Here is a 15,730-nt window from a genome sequence, read left to right on the forward strand (position 1 = left end):
TTTACAAGGTTAATTCAGAAGTCCTGCATGAATTCAAGCAGAATGGCAAGGCCAGGCATACAAAGGGCACATTCTGTGGTCCATTAAAAATTCCAGCAGATTTTCTTCTGACTTTTTGAAATAAATATTCTGGTTTATAGAGCTGCATGGAGAAGAGGCCTTTTCATCTCAATCTTACAATGTGTATAGGTTTACACATATTTATGTGTTCCCCAAATCAAATCACAAGGCTGACTGATTCAAGGTAGGATAAACCCAGCTGGCCTATATGATCGCTGGAAGGTGTTTTGTTTTGTTTGGTTTGGTTTTTTGTTTTTTTTTTTTTTTTGGTTTTTTGGTTTTGTTGTTGTTGTTGCTGTTGTTGTTGTTGCAGGTGTGTGTGGAGAGGCAGCCCTGTGAATCAATAGATAACAAAGCAGTATTAAAGAAAATAGCTGCACTTACTGTAATTTGGCAAAAAAAATTCTAGAAAGCAGACTTGCTTTGCTTAAAGCATTGTTACCTTGAAGCGTCCAACACTACACTCTCTTCACTATCCACATGGCATAAAACAGAATGCTTAATGTTCTGCCATACTCACATAGAATGGTGGGCGGGGTGTTATTGCTTACTGTTCTGAACCTCCCTGGGTAGGGAGAGCTCTGATTATTCAGAAAGCTGATGTGAAACAGACCTGACCAGGACTGAACCCTGTCACTAAGGTCTTGTTCTTCTCACCCAGGCTGCTCCTCAAACTTTCCAACCACACTGGAACATTCTGAACCAGCAGTGGCACTCACTTCCTCCTCGTTTCCTTGCCAGGCCCCTCCAGTGATAGGGCCCAGGCTGCACAATGAGTGGGAAACGAGCCGAGCAAGGGCTCTTGGTCTCTAGCCCAGGAGCTCAGCTGGCCTCCCCCTCATCCTCCCCACTGGCCCTCGGGGACTCCTAGGAGACATGGTATCTGAGCATGCAGCCAAACCAGAAGGATGAATGATATGAAAATGCTCCAATCCGACTAATGACTAAGATGCCACATCAAGAACCTGAAAAGTAACATTGGGTTCTGACAGTTGAATCTTGAAACCAAAGGAAATGAGCTAGATTTGCACATTTGCTAGAACCCAGTGGTAAATTCCAGCCAGGTTCAAAAGTCATTTTTTTTTTAAAAAAAAGGCATTTTCATTAGAGATAATATCCCAACTGTGACTTTTTTAAATTTAATTCTTCATATGGTTATTGGAGGTATTGATTTTATATGAAATTCCAGAGCATTTGAGGCAATCACTATGGTTTACTATCTTCAAGACACAGAAACATTTTCTGCTTATTTTCTCACACAAGAACTCGAAGAGGGTAAACAACCATACAGCATCTCAGGTAACCAAGATGTAGCATAATATCACACAACTAGTTATTGATTAAACCAGAACTAGAATCCAACTCTTTCATTATCTGAGCTAGAACATAATCTTCCCCACTATTCCCCTAGGAGCTACCAAAACATGTCAAACCCTGACAAAGTAATCAAAGACCATTAAAGGGTTTATTTTCACACTAACTTGATTTGGCCCTTTTCCATTACAGGATGTTTTATAGATTAAACAGAACTTCCAGTTTTAATCAAGTGACCTCCACATGGAGAAATCCTGTAATTTTAGAATACTCCAGAGCTCAGAAGAGAAAGAAAAGATGGGTGCCTAAGACTTCCCAGGTCTTGTTTCTGGGCAAGCACATGCCTGTGAGGCACCACAGAGCTCTGTAGAAAGGGACTCCTCTGGTAGTAAATATATGTAGGAGGGATGATGCCTTTTTACAGGCTTCTGTGTGCCTTATATCTATCATGTATTTACATACTGGTCAGTTTCCATGGGGCAGTGAGAAATATCCCACAGAGAGTCACATTAAACTTAATCACTATTCTAGAAATCAGCAGGATCATACTTCAACTATTATAGGAACACTATGTAAAAGTCCAAATCTACAAACACAGAAAGGTTTATCCCCTTTTATCAATAGCCATAGATGGGAAATGACTGGGGACGTACTAACAGGACTGCAAACTCAATGAGCAGACAAATGCTACCATCCTATAACCTAAGTGCTAGTGTTTCTTTTCTGTTTTCTACCAATGTATTTCGAGTCAATATGAACAAATGAAAAGGGAGAAAACATAACTCTGATGTTCAGGGGAGTTTGTCACCTCTGGAATGCATGCTAACTCACATGGCTTCCCTTTAGGCACAATTTGACAGCAGTTTTGAAAGAGTAAGATGGAAGAAACCACACTGCTGAGTGAGATCAGTCTCACTCAGGCATGTCTCATCTGTTGTCCATGGACAGCATGAGGCCAAGGATAACAATCAATGTGGCATAAAACAAAATAAAAATTTCTTAAAATGTTATGACATAATTTTTGGCTTTTTTGTAATTAAACTGTGAGTGGTTCTCAATCATGAACTCTATGAATGCAAAGTGACAATATCAAAAGGTTGAACACTCCTAGTAGGAGACAGAATACAACATATGTATGAGGAGAAAGAGCTTGTCTGCAAAGCCTTCTATTCTCTTTCCCTCTATATATTTTAATTATTATAAAAAGAATCATCTTTTGCTGAGGATTCCCAAGAGTTTAAGCCAGCCTGTGCTGAATAGTTTACAGGAAAGTCTGGGCTACACTGTGAGACTCTCAAGAAACAACAATAGACATGCATCCGAAAAAAGGATCTTTTTAGCTAATCAACATCAACGTATTATGAATTTACAATAAGAACTATATATCACATCAATTATTAGAGGCAGATTTTATTTTAAATCAGAATGAGGTTTTCCATTTATTTAATCAGGGGGCTATGAAGCATACAGGAGTCGAATATATTTAACAAGTATTGACACCTGGCTCATGTTTGTAGCAAATCACTGGATACTATCTATGTCAAACTCAGGATTCAAAACACCATAGGGACCACTTAATCTAATGCTCTCGTTTTACAGATCAGGAAATTGAGATGCAAAGCAATGAAGTGTTTAGTGTAAAATCACACACTAGAAGAATAGAACTGGCATGCCTTCACATACCAAAAAAAAAAATAATAATAAAAAGCAAGTCTCTAAAATCCCAGAGCTCAGAATTCTGCACTAAAATCTAAACAATCCAGCATGAAGGTGTGCACCTATCACCCCAGCACTCAGAAAGCTGAGGCAAAAGGACTGAAAGAGGTAGCCTGGACTACACATAAAACACTGCCTCAATACAACAAAACCCAAAACTTAACTCTGTAAAAGGAAAAGAACAAACTACTGATTAAGCTGAGCAAATAAGATGCTTAGTCTAGCACATTACTGCAAGAAGAACAAGAACAAAATCAATAAAGATGAATATAACAATAACTGACTAAATAGCAAAATTATATTTCAAAGATGTGTTTCCATCTTGTATTCTTTAAAATTCAAAATTATTTCTCCATACAAGTTGCTATCACCAAAGAATAGACTTTTGCTTCCACTTACTTTTTTATAGAGAGGATCATAGCAACTCAAAACGAAAGTCAACTACATCTAAACAAACAAGATGATTATGCCCAGCCAAGACCCTCTGTAGCCACCTTTTTTTCTCCACCAGGAAAGGGGCCCTTTAGGCATGTGCTCAGTGGCTCTTACATGCTAAGAAGGAATAATGACTCTGCAGCCAAGCCTGGCTTCTCAGTGATGGGTGGTGAGTGCAAGGTTAATATTAATCGTCAGTTTCCAGAAAGGTAAATCACCTCCAGTCATCCTATACATTGTTTACCATGACCCAGGAGTCAGAAAATGAAGGAGACAGCCCCAATTATACCTAATATTTGAATCTATCAAATAGCAAACACCTTTTAAAAGTAGTCCTTTATTGTCATTGTTTTTCTTTATTTTCCACACGTGTGTGTGTGTGTGTGTGTGTGTGTGTGTGTGTGTGTGTGTGTGTGTGTGTGCGCGCACGAACACGTGCGAGTGCACAACACTGAACACAAAGTTCAACATCACAACTTTTTGAAACAGTATCCTTTGAGAGAGATGAAGCACTGTAAGAGCTAGAGGACTAGGATGTCTACTGTGAGATGTTGTCTCCAAGGAATAACAGAAACATTATGGATATGGCAACAGTATGGGTGACTAAACAAGACCCAAATGATGACAATACAATATACATGCTAACACGAGAGGGGATTCTCAAAGAGTCCTACCCCAGGACAAAGAACTATAGGACATAAATGTCTGATGAGAGGAGAATTAGTCTTCCCCAGAGATACTAAGTGGTCAGCCTTGAAATCGCATACATACAATCAACGCTAAATGGACTCAGTAGGTTATATTTGCATATTTATGTGTCTTATACATATATACAAACATATACACATATATATTTATATAAATAAAATGCATGTGAGCACAACGTAATATCAAAGAAAAAAGGTCATGAGTTTGAAAGGGACTTAGGGGAAGAATGGGAGAATTAGAAGGGAGGGAAGGGGAAGGAAGAAATGATGTAATTATACTTTAATTAAAATTTTAAAAAACTATTAAAAGAACAATGCTTGCCACCAAAGGAGCATGAGGAGACTTTCAAGGTAATCAAGTTACTGACAAAATATGCCTTGATTTTAGTGGTAGGTAGCTATACAATATGTTGTCAGGACTCATGTGCTAACACCTAAAAATGGCAAATTTAATTCTTTGGTGAGTCCCCCCACCAAAGCCAGCTAGAGAGTTTTTATGGAAGTGCCACTACATATCATTCATTCTGGCAACTGTTCTTTTTTATCCTTTAACTTATTTTCAGAACAGTTCCTAACCATTTTTGTCAATCAGTTTATTTTTAAAGTATCTAGAAAACATGAACCTATTCAATTTTTACTTTCCACGAAAACCAGTCAAAAATTGAAATGATTTAACAGGCTTTTGGCCAGTAAAGATCCTAACCACCTAGGCTGAAATATATGTTCCTTCTAAATTGCAAATGAATATTGTATGTCTTTAGTTTATTGAGTTAACAAGAAAACAAATAACAAATGTGAACTCCAGGCATATTTTGTATTATCATAAAAACATTAATTCCAACGGATCAAAACAACTTTCTGTAAATCAGTAAGTCTAAGGAAAATGGGATTAATGGGGGAGAGGGAAACAAGGAGGTGGAGAGGAAGCCTTTATTAATAAGAAAATACATTTTAATAAAATGATTAGAAAAAAGGCAAAACATGCCAATGCCCTAACACATACAGTCCCATAAATGTTTGAAAGGTAACAAAAGCAAAACTAAAGGCACTTTCTAAAAGCACACATATGGACTGGGTAGTCCAGCTTTCATTGCCACAGAACCCTAGCCACTGTTATTCCTTTTTATTATTTAAATTAGAAACAAGCTTGTTTTACATGTCAATCCCAGTTCCCTCTCCCTTCCCTCCTCCCCTGCCCTCTATTCCCTTTCTGCCTGTTTTTCCCTTTTATGTAAGCTCCTTCACTTTGAACCTATTTTTCCTTCCTATATCTCTGGGCCCCTGCCACCATTCCTGCCACTCATGTTGAAGTGTTTGTTTTTAAATATCATTTATTATGTGTGTGGGGGGTGATCGAGTGTGTGTGCAATGATGCAGATATGGAGGTAGAAAATCAACTCTCAGGAGAGTCAGTTCTTTCCTGCCAATTTTTAGGGATCCAAGGATCAAATTCAAACCATGAGGCCTTTATGCAAGCTCCTCTCTACCTGTTGAGCGACCTCTCTGGCTCTGCTAACAGTAAAAGGCATAAGAGTGAGCCTTGGAATATGTGTGTCATATGTATGTATGTATGTCATGTGTGCTTGAGGTGTTCCTCATCTAGTCACGTGTATACTCACACAAAATTTCTATGATGATGCCACTCTTATTACCTCCATTTAAAGGGAAAAAACAAGGCAAATTCAGATTAATTGACTTAAGGTCTAATAGTGTGATGGTCAATCTTGAGTGTCAACTTGACATGCCTGAGGAGAGAGAACCACAAACTGAGAAACTGCCTTCATCAGACTTACATGTGGGAATACCTGTTGAGCATTTTCTTTATTACTATTAATGCAGGTGTGTACCGAATGCTATGAGCAGTGCCATCCATCAGCAGCTCTGGACCTACAAATATTTTAACATAGAACTGACTCCTATAAACTATTAGTAGTTGAAAGCAAGCAGAAATAATGGATATCAAACACCTAGTTGAGGCCATGGGTATAACGAAATGGAGAAGGACAGGAAGGAAATAAGAGATTCAATTCCTGCCCTATTGCTCTGTGAAGTATCTGGGCAGCCAGGCATTTCCTGGCTTAGATAACATAATGCTTCAATACTGGCTAAGTCCTCCAGCTTTCACATGCATCAGCACACTCACATGTGGATAGGATGAAAATAATAAGCAGTAACCTGTACAGCTAGTGAGAATTGTGGTAGATGTGAAAGCTGGAGGGGAAAAGCTCTGTGGATAAAAGAAAAGCCATTTTCTACACTGGATAACACAGTGCCCTGAAGAAATCAATAACCCCACCTGAGCATGAAATCAGGAACAGCAGGGAAAAAAAAGAAAAAGAAAAAGAAAACAACAGAGGGAAGCATATCCACCTAATAGGCTAGTTTAGAGGTTGTGTAAATACCTTCTTTCAAATTTGGAACAATATAGTTGCTAAAAGTTTCTATATATCAGCACTCCAGATAAGGGCTTTTATGAAGGTACAGGAATGCCAATAATAAATTACCAGTAAGCTTCTTGCATAACTATACAGTACACAGCTGTAACTATACCAAAACTAAAACTGTACATATTTTACAAATTAAATTCCTTTCCCTTTCCTTTTGCTTTCCCTACTATCTGTCAAAGTGACTGTCCATACAATACAAGGCTGTGTTTCTTTAGCACTAATAACTCAAGTACTGGACAGAAGAGATGAATGTTTGTGGGTCCTTGAAGGAAAGTAGAATGGCTTCTGACCAATGCACTAGGCCACAAGGAATTAAACCTTCAAAACTTAGGGGGAAAAAAAAGACATTTCCTATGGAAGAGAAAATTACGAAATTATAGTGTTTACTTGATTTATTAATGTCTTCATGTGTGTTTCTCTTTATAATCTGTGTCATAGCTTTGGAAGAAAAGCAAAACATATACCTGCTTATAGCATCTAAAAGTCAATAGAGTAATACAAGATGAACACTAATTATCCTTCCCCATTTTGCTGACATCTGTTAAAAAGGTTGTTGCTAAAATGTCACTATGGCTTCCAAAAGGGTTTATTTGTATATAATACTATTATTTTAACCTATTTCTTTGAGACCTATAATTAATTTGTTTAATCAGTTAGGATTGCTCTCAGCTATGTAGAGAGTGATGTAAATCTCATTTCTGGCTCCCTACAGATCTGCTCTATCCCTATGGAATGTTTGCTATGTAGAAAACAAAATCAATACAGAAAAATATAAGTTAATAACTATGATTTGCGGAGTTGAAGACACAGCTCAGAAGTAAAGCATTTGCTTATTGACATATGGAAAACTCTAGGCACAAAAACAACAAAAAAGACATGCTATATATACTTCAAGCAAATTAAAAACCATTTAAACATCCAGGTGCTGTGGCACCTGCCTTTAATTCCAGCACTAGGGAGGCAGAAACATGCTAATCTATGTGAGTTCAAGACCAGCCTGGTCTACAGAGTGAGTTCCAGGTCAGCCAGGGCTACCTATCGAAACCCTGTCCTCAAAAAACCAAATAAAAGAAAATAAAATCACTTAAAGACAGTTGACACTCAATTGTGTGTATGTGAGTGCAATGCAGAAATGTGTCAGCATCCACCCAGAAAGCTTCAGGTGATAAAGCCAATGCCAACAAGAACAGATGGAGTATTCTTCATCAAGGGTACAAACAAATCTAAGAACAAAGAATACTGATTGCTTTGGAAGCTGACTTCTGAGACAGGTTCAGCTGATAAAATTCAATTTAGGCATTTATGTGTTATACCACACATTTTGAAGAAGGGGTGATAGGGCTCTCTAGGAGGGAAAATGGAGTTCCCAACGGGGATTGGACACCATCCCTAGATGGATCTCAGTAGCAACCCGCTCTAAATTTCCCAGCAGGCCAGAGACTTGAGCTGAAAAGAGTTTAATTAATTTCAGTGTTGAAACTAAAGAGCAGCTGCCTCTGATTCACACATACCTTTTAGTCTAATCTCATAATACTTAAATGTCTAGCCTCTGCTTTTGCTTCCCAGCTAACCTGTCTCCTGGGACTTGCATTTGGGATATGACAACATTTTATAGGTTAGGTCACATATCTAAACTACCTAGCCTTATAGGTATGATTCATTCAACTTCACATCATGGCATATATTTTTTGTATTTAGCACTGTAGCTCTATTATATAGTATTGTACTATTTATTGATTTTAGCTAAATGAGACCTTCTAAAATATTATAATTACTACAGTTGTTAAGTACTCTACATAATTTTGTCACATATATTTAATAACATCTTTTTGAATAGTTAAGATATCTTCATTTATCCAGATTGGAAAACTGAAATCTGTATCAGTGAGATAGCTCAGCAGTTACAGGCACTTGATGTCAAACTTGAGACCTGAATTTGATTCCTGGAACCCACATAGTACTAGAAGAAAGTCATGTCCCATAAGTTGTCCTCTGAACTCTGCCATACCCACATACATACACACAATGAATATATTTTAAAAACTTTTAAAACAAAAATTAAGAGTTCATAAAAGCAAATCCATTGTACAAGGTCATAGAGAAAAAGAACTTAGCAAATTGAAAACAAAGTTATTACATCCTAACTACAATATAGGTTCCACAATAATTCTTCCTTAATCAAATCAAAATTATTTCAATCAGAATAAGAGTTCATAGCACTTCTAATCAATGAGTAAATTTATATGAAAACTCATGCAAATAAAAAGAATTGTGTATCAAAAAGCCACTTTTCTTTGAGTTTCACATGACTTGATGGTTTGTTGTTACTGTTTTAAATAACTGATTTGACTGTGATATAAAAGCATTAACTTTCAAAACTATATTTATTGGGAATGGAAAGACTCCTCAGAGGCTAACAACACCTGCTGTTCTTGAAGAGGATCTGTGTTCAATTCCACATGACTGCTCATAACCACCTGTAACTCTAATCCCAGGGGATCTGACACCTTCTGTTCTCTGCAGGCACTGCACACAGAGTGCACAAATATATATGCAGCCAAAATACCCAAACAAATAAATAAAAATAAAGATAATAAATACAAATAAAAAGTTAAAAAATACATGTTGATGCAAGCGCAAGAATTCTTGTGCCAAAGCTGAATTAACAATAAATTCAAAAGTACATTTAGATAAACTGGAAAGTAATCCCAAATGTATCAGTATATTTAAAGTCTTTTTAAGTTCTGCAGTCAAATGATTCAATGGTATTTAAAAAAATAAATGTATGGAGTCAATAGAAATATGTGTAAAAATCACAGTATTGACTCCTACTATGAAAAACTTCAATTTCAACATAAATTCTCATACTTTCTTAATAAGGTCACAAATTAGTTTTTTCTATCTTGAAAATTTCAAATTACCTCATTCAAAACAGTGCAATCTAAGTTTAAAATGCAAAGCTACTCAATGCCATGTTTTCTCTGTATACACTGAGTATTTTGCAAACATTCCTATCTTAAACAAACAAAGATCATGTGTCGGGCACATACTACACTACAATTTGTAAAACCACCCATGATTCCACCAATGAATGTAAGCAAAGAACACAAGATTAATGCTTTTTTTTTGTCCTCTATTCCTTTCAACAGACCTACAAATTGTCAGTAATTATGGATTTGCACATGTAGGTTGAACAACTTTATTGTGTCTAAGACAACTCTTGATAGTTTTCTATTGAAAATAATGAGATACATCATCAAAAACATGACTGATTTTAATATTTACACTCTAAAATGTAAATATTTAACCTAATATAGCAAAACTACTAACATAGCAAATTTTTCCATACATATCTGATATTCTTTGAAATATGAGCATTCAAAATTATCTATGCTATGAATCTGATACTCTGAGCCACAAATTCACATTTTTGTACAAAATTTTCAGTCCTATGAAATATAGTAGATCATGTATCAACCAACTCCTCTAAAGCCAAAGTACTTAAAAGTGTTCAAATTTCAAATACCTGATCTTTCATTCTGTTAGAAAGCTCTTGCATTCAAGCAAGTTTTTACTAATTTAGTTAAAGATTTTAGTTTAAATTTTTATCCAATAAGCTTTTGCCTTTACTTATAATTTTCTATTAAAATTTCAATAACTAAAATATTTTTGCCATATTACCACCTAAAATTGATTTCTTTTGTATGTAAGTACAATGTATTCTCTAGGTGGCCAAAAATATAGGCTTTGTCAAATTTTTTGGTTAAAAATTCAAAATTTATTGGGCATTAAATTTTGGGCAACTAAATACACTGTTTCTGTGTTTGTTTTTTAACATTTGAGAGGAAATTTCTGATCAAATCAGAATTTTCTGGAAATGTTTGATTTTCTTCAAAATATTTTCATACACAGTCTATTTCTCTTGCTTTGGCATAGCAAAGCACAAGTGTCATTCATGTTGAAACTCTTTTCTTCCTAACTTTGGTGTTAATATTAATTATCTGTACTCATTTTTGAAGCAGTGTTGTTCGGATACCTACATTTTAAATTTAGAAATTTGCCCTTCTTTGTTTTAAGAGTAACAGTAATAATTCTTAATAATTATTTAATATATTATTATTATTATTATTATTATTATTATTATTATTGTGTGTACCCACATGTACATGATGGAGGAAGACACATATGCCATGGTGTGTGTGTGTGTGTGTGTGTGTGTGTGTGTGTGTGTGTGTATGTATGTGTGTGTAGAGGTCAGAGGATAACTATAGGGTCAGTTTTCTCCTTCCACCTTTATGTAGGATTCAGGGATTCAGCTGAGGTCCCCAGGCTTCTCCAACAAGTATCTTTTCCCACTGAATCATCTCACCAGCCTATGCACCTGAATTTAATCAAGTGATAATGTTCATGTTCTCTGTAGATCAATATTAATATTCAAATGAATACACTATAATGTTATAATATAGTTAATACTCAAATTAGTTAATGTCAAAACAAATGTATCAGTTAACATATATAAGAATAAATTAAACACCAAGATCAGCATGGTGTATTTGTTAAATATATTGAATATCAACCACTCATTCCCAAACAAGAAAGTTGCTCCTTTAATGAAGTTATATTTGGCAATACTGCCATTTAAAAACTTTATCCCCTCAGTGTTTTAACCAAATATTAGCTGTTTAATAACCATATGGCTTCTGGCTACCATTTAGCTGTTAGTGTAGTTATAAGATCGTAAACATTTACATGAATTAATATAACTTTCACACAATTACCTTAGAAGAGTGATCTAATTATCTTCATGTCACAAAGAGCATGAGACAGGAAGCAAAAGAGGCACAGGGACTCACTAAGCACTATTCAAACTCTTTACCTATCCTATAAATTGTTTATAATGAAGGGTAGATGGTAGAAGCCATCACCTATTCACTTTTAATATTCCTCTTGACAACTTTTGGAAAATGTTGCAAGAAGCTGCTCATAAGATGAGACTCTGGCCCTGTGATCTCGATCTGGGTGGCTCCACACAGTAGAAAAGCTTCTTTGGGAAATACAACTTGGGAGCAACTGAGCAGGCACCCAGACAAAAGTAAGCACTGTACCCTACAGAACAACATCTTGGGCAGGGTTGTTCTTCCCAACAAGCTAAAGAAGCTTCACATGGTAACAACTGAGAAACAACAGGAAACAATGAGAGAGTACAGTTCCTGGAGAACAATATCCAAATGCAGTTGAATGTAAATAGGTTCATGTAAGTGAAGTGCCAACATATAACTGAGAAAATGAACCCCAAAGGGGTCAAGAGAAGCCAAACTTGAAAAAAAATCAAGGGAATGGAATATACCAATGTAAAATGACAGTAAGCAGCTCCTTATTGATCTGAATGACTCTTGTGGAAACTGGCAAGCAAGTTGCTACTGTTGAAGGAGAAAAAAAATCCACACCAGGTAGGAAAATGATCCTAACAAATGATGCACTTCCTCCAATTCTAAGACTACACCCCCAAACTGGCCACAGACCTGTTTGTCATGCCTACATGCAGAGCTAGAATAATAACTGAATAAGACAATGTTTTAAATTATGGCAAACTTCAAAAGACTAACAAATCTGTGCACTCAGGCTGGATCCTTCCGAATAGCTGCTAGCATACAAGCTTACTCAGGACATCTATCAGCTGAATTTTAGCATTCATAAAACTGTTAATACTGACCTATAATGGAGTATGTCTTCTGAGCAGGCTGAACTAGAGAGGAAAGGAGAAAAAATAGCCCATGTAAAATTGTTTATTTGAATAAACAACAGGCTCCCCAGCTTGGTAAAACACAGTATGGAAAACAAGAATGACAAGGTCAGATAGAAGCCACAGTATTTATACTGTGCTTCTGAACACAAAGAGCCAACAGCCACACCTTGTGACACTAAAACCTCCAAGACTGAGGCTTCACCTCCTCCTGCAAACAATAATTACATGCCAGGAAATCTACTTTGTTTGGGTTGTATGTGCTCTCCTGTTCATATACTCACCCTCCCTCCCCTCTCCCTCTACCTACCCCCACCATGTTCTCTCCTGTGTTCTTCCCTCTCACTACCCTTCAGCATAAATCTAGGTTCAACTCATTTTCAGATTGAATCTAAATCACATCCATTTAGGAGGAATCATCTTATAGGTTAGTTCCCAAATAAGCACTTGTATTTTCTTTTTTTAAAAAAAAATTTTTATTAGTTCAAATTAGGAACAAGCTTGCTTCATATGTCAATCCCTTCTCCCTCTCCCTTCCCTTCCCCCATCCCTCCCCCCAACGTCCCACATACCCCCACCCTATCCACCCTCAATTCCCCACTGGGCAGGATAGGGCCCTCCACCAGGGCTCCCCAAAGTCCACCACATCATCCTGGGCTGGGCCTAGGCCCTCTTCCATGTATCCAGGCCGAGAATGCATCCCTTCACGTGGGATGGGCTCTCAAAGTCCCTTCTTACACCAGGGAAAAATACTAACCAACTACCAGGGGTCCCCTAGAGTGCAGAGGCCTCCTAATTGACATCCATGTTCAGGGATCTGGATCAGCCCTGTGCTGGCCTCCCAGACAGCAGTCTGGGGTCCATGTGCTCCCCCTTGTACAGGCCAGCTGTTTCTGTGGGTTTCACCAGCCTGGTACCGACCCCTTTGATCTTCATTCCTCCCTCTCTGCAACTAGGTTTCACAGTTCAGTTCAGTGTATATCTGTGGGTGTCTGCCTCTGCTTCCATCAGCCACTGGATGAGGGCTCTAGGATGGCATAAAAAGTAGTCATCAATCTCATTTTAGGGGAAGGGCACTTAGGTTATCCTCTACACCACTGCCTAGATTGCACTTGTATTTTCTTATAAGATAAACTACAGCATTTGAATAAAAACATGTTATTTAAGATTGACTTTGAGTTTAGTATAGAGCCCACTTCAATTTTGCTTTCATTCTGGCCCTTAAGACAAAGTTCATGTTCCTACTGGAAGGGAAAGAAAGAAAAGTGGAAGAGGAGAAGATAGGAGGGGAGGGAGAAAGAGAAAAAGAAGAGAGTAGAGAAGTAGTAACAATAACAATTTGGATTTTGTCTCCTCCAGGTTCACACTGTAAAATTCTAACTCACCAATATCTCAGAATGTAGCTGCACTTGGAAGTTAGTTCACTGCAAATGAATTTTGTTAGAATGAAATCATACTGGAGCAGAGTAAACCTCTAACCCAATATGACTGTTCTCCTTATAAAATGGAGAAATCTGGATACAAGTAGGAGGATTCCATTTGAAAATAAAGGCAGGGATCAGGGTTACTGCACAAGCCCAAAATGCCACAGATGGCCAGTAAACTGCCCAAGGATTGAAAGGGATAAAATAGATTCTCTCCCATCATCTTCAGAAGCCAACCCCACTAACACCTTCATGAGGGTAACTACTCTTCTAGGCTGTTACACCTTCTGTCTGCAGTACTTTGTCAAGGCAGCCCTAGTAAACTAACAAAGGACCCAAAAGAATAAGAGTGGCCATCTGATGACCAGGTAGGGTGGGAAGCAAGGCAGTTGAAAGAAAAGAATTTCTACTCTATGAACCACTAGTCAATCACTGTCATGAACCACAGGGTTTGGGGTGACACTCCTCCCTGGTATTATCCTGCCTACCATACCAGCCTTCTTTAAGGTCTCCTGGCTGTGCCTGCTAAGAGTCATACAGGCTGCTCCTCATGCTCAGCTGTCCTGTCTGCCCTGTCCTTGACACACTCACTCAGTACAACATATAAAATTGTAGGTGTTGTTTCAGTCTTCACCCCACAGGAATCATTCCCTTCTGCTCCAGCCAAGTGAGATCCCAGCTTTGAGAACCCTACAAAGCACACTGGACTTCCCCCACAACCACTGATACAATAGGCTATGTTTAACCAGCAGTAGCACAGTGGACTAAGTGCTTTCCCTGCTAAGCTGTAGGATTCAGAGACAGCACCATGACTACTATATCCACTATGACTTTGCACACTGATGTGCCATTGGCTTGCAATGCATTCACAGCTCACAACTAATATCCAATGCCCTGACATTTCCAAACTCATAAGTCCTAGGTCTCCAAGAAGATGCACCAATGACCTAATGATATTGGAAACTTAAATATCAACACTTTATTATTAATCACTTGTCTTCAAATATGAGAACTCAAATTCTCAAATTCTTTAGCATTGGTGATGCTTTATCTGCAGAACCACACAAGCTAATACCATCTGTAAAGTACTCTCAAAACTCACTGCTGTATCCGCTCCATCCATATTACCCAGGTCAAAGTCCTAGATCTTCTGGCTTCTAAAATACAGGCTGTAGCAGGCCTCTCTACTCCTTAGTAACAATCTACCTGATTTCTATTGCCTATATTAAAGGTTTTCTTTTCTCTTTTCCTTATTCTATTTGATTTTTTTCCCTCCAACTAAATGCCTTTTCCAATGATACTTACATAGGAGTCAAATATAGGCTAGAAGTCACTCAGTGTTGGACACTTAGCCTAGCACACGAAAAGACAAGTTGTAGGACCAAGGAAAGGGAGGGAAGGAAGGTAGGAGGGAGGGAAATTCAAGAAATGAAAGTGCTTAGTATATAATGTTCTAGTTGCCAGGTAGGGGAGCTAGGCTTATCAAACCATAGTTTAGAACCATGGGCTCATGTGAAGAGATCACAATTCTTTATAGTAAAGGAGTTACAGAGTTATGGTTCTCAATTAACTATTTCCTCATTCTCAAAGGTCTAAGCAAATGAAAACAATCATTTTCATAAGTATTTCAGATCCTGGCTCTAATTCTTCCTGCCATGTTTATTATTCTGCTCACTCATGTGTCAGACATCTGCTGATGCATCAACAAGTATTCTGGATGCAGAGCAAGAGATGAGAGTCGCTTCTATCAATAGATGCAACAACTGTCAGTGGTAATACGAACTGAACAGTCAGTATTTACCATGAGCAGCAAGCTAGGAGCAGGTTCTAAGTGTTAGCCCTCTGAACAACTGAATGGGTTCCGTGATTATTCCAGTTTTAAAG

At 37.5% G+C, this 15,730-nt stretch overlaps 1 protein-coding gene across 1 annotated transcript in view; it reads right to left on the reverse strand.

The window, feature by feature from the left end:
- Positions 1–15,730, reverse strand: part of Gmds (GDP-mannose 4,6-dehydratase) — a 543,354-nt gene that overhangs the window by 443,145 nt on the left and 84,479 nt on the right. The gene's annotated exons all lie outside the window — the stretch shown is intronic.

Source organism: Cricetulus griseus, chromosome 3, assembly GCF_003668045.3.
Source record: "Cricetulus griseus strain 17A/GY chromosome 3, alternate assembly CriGri-PICRH-1.0, whole genome shotgun sequence".
NCBI lineage: Eukaryota > Metazoa > Chordata > Mammalia > Rodentia > Cricetidae > Cricetulus > Cricetulus griseus.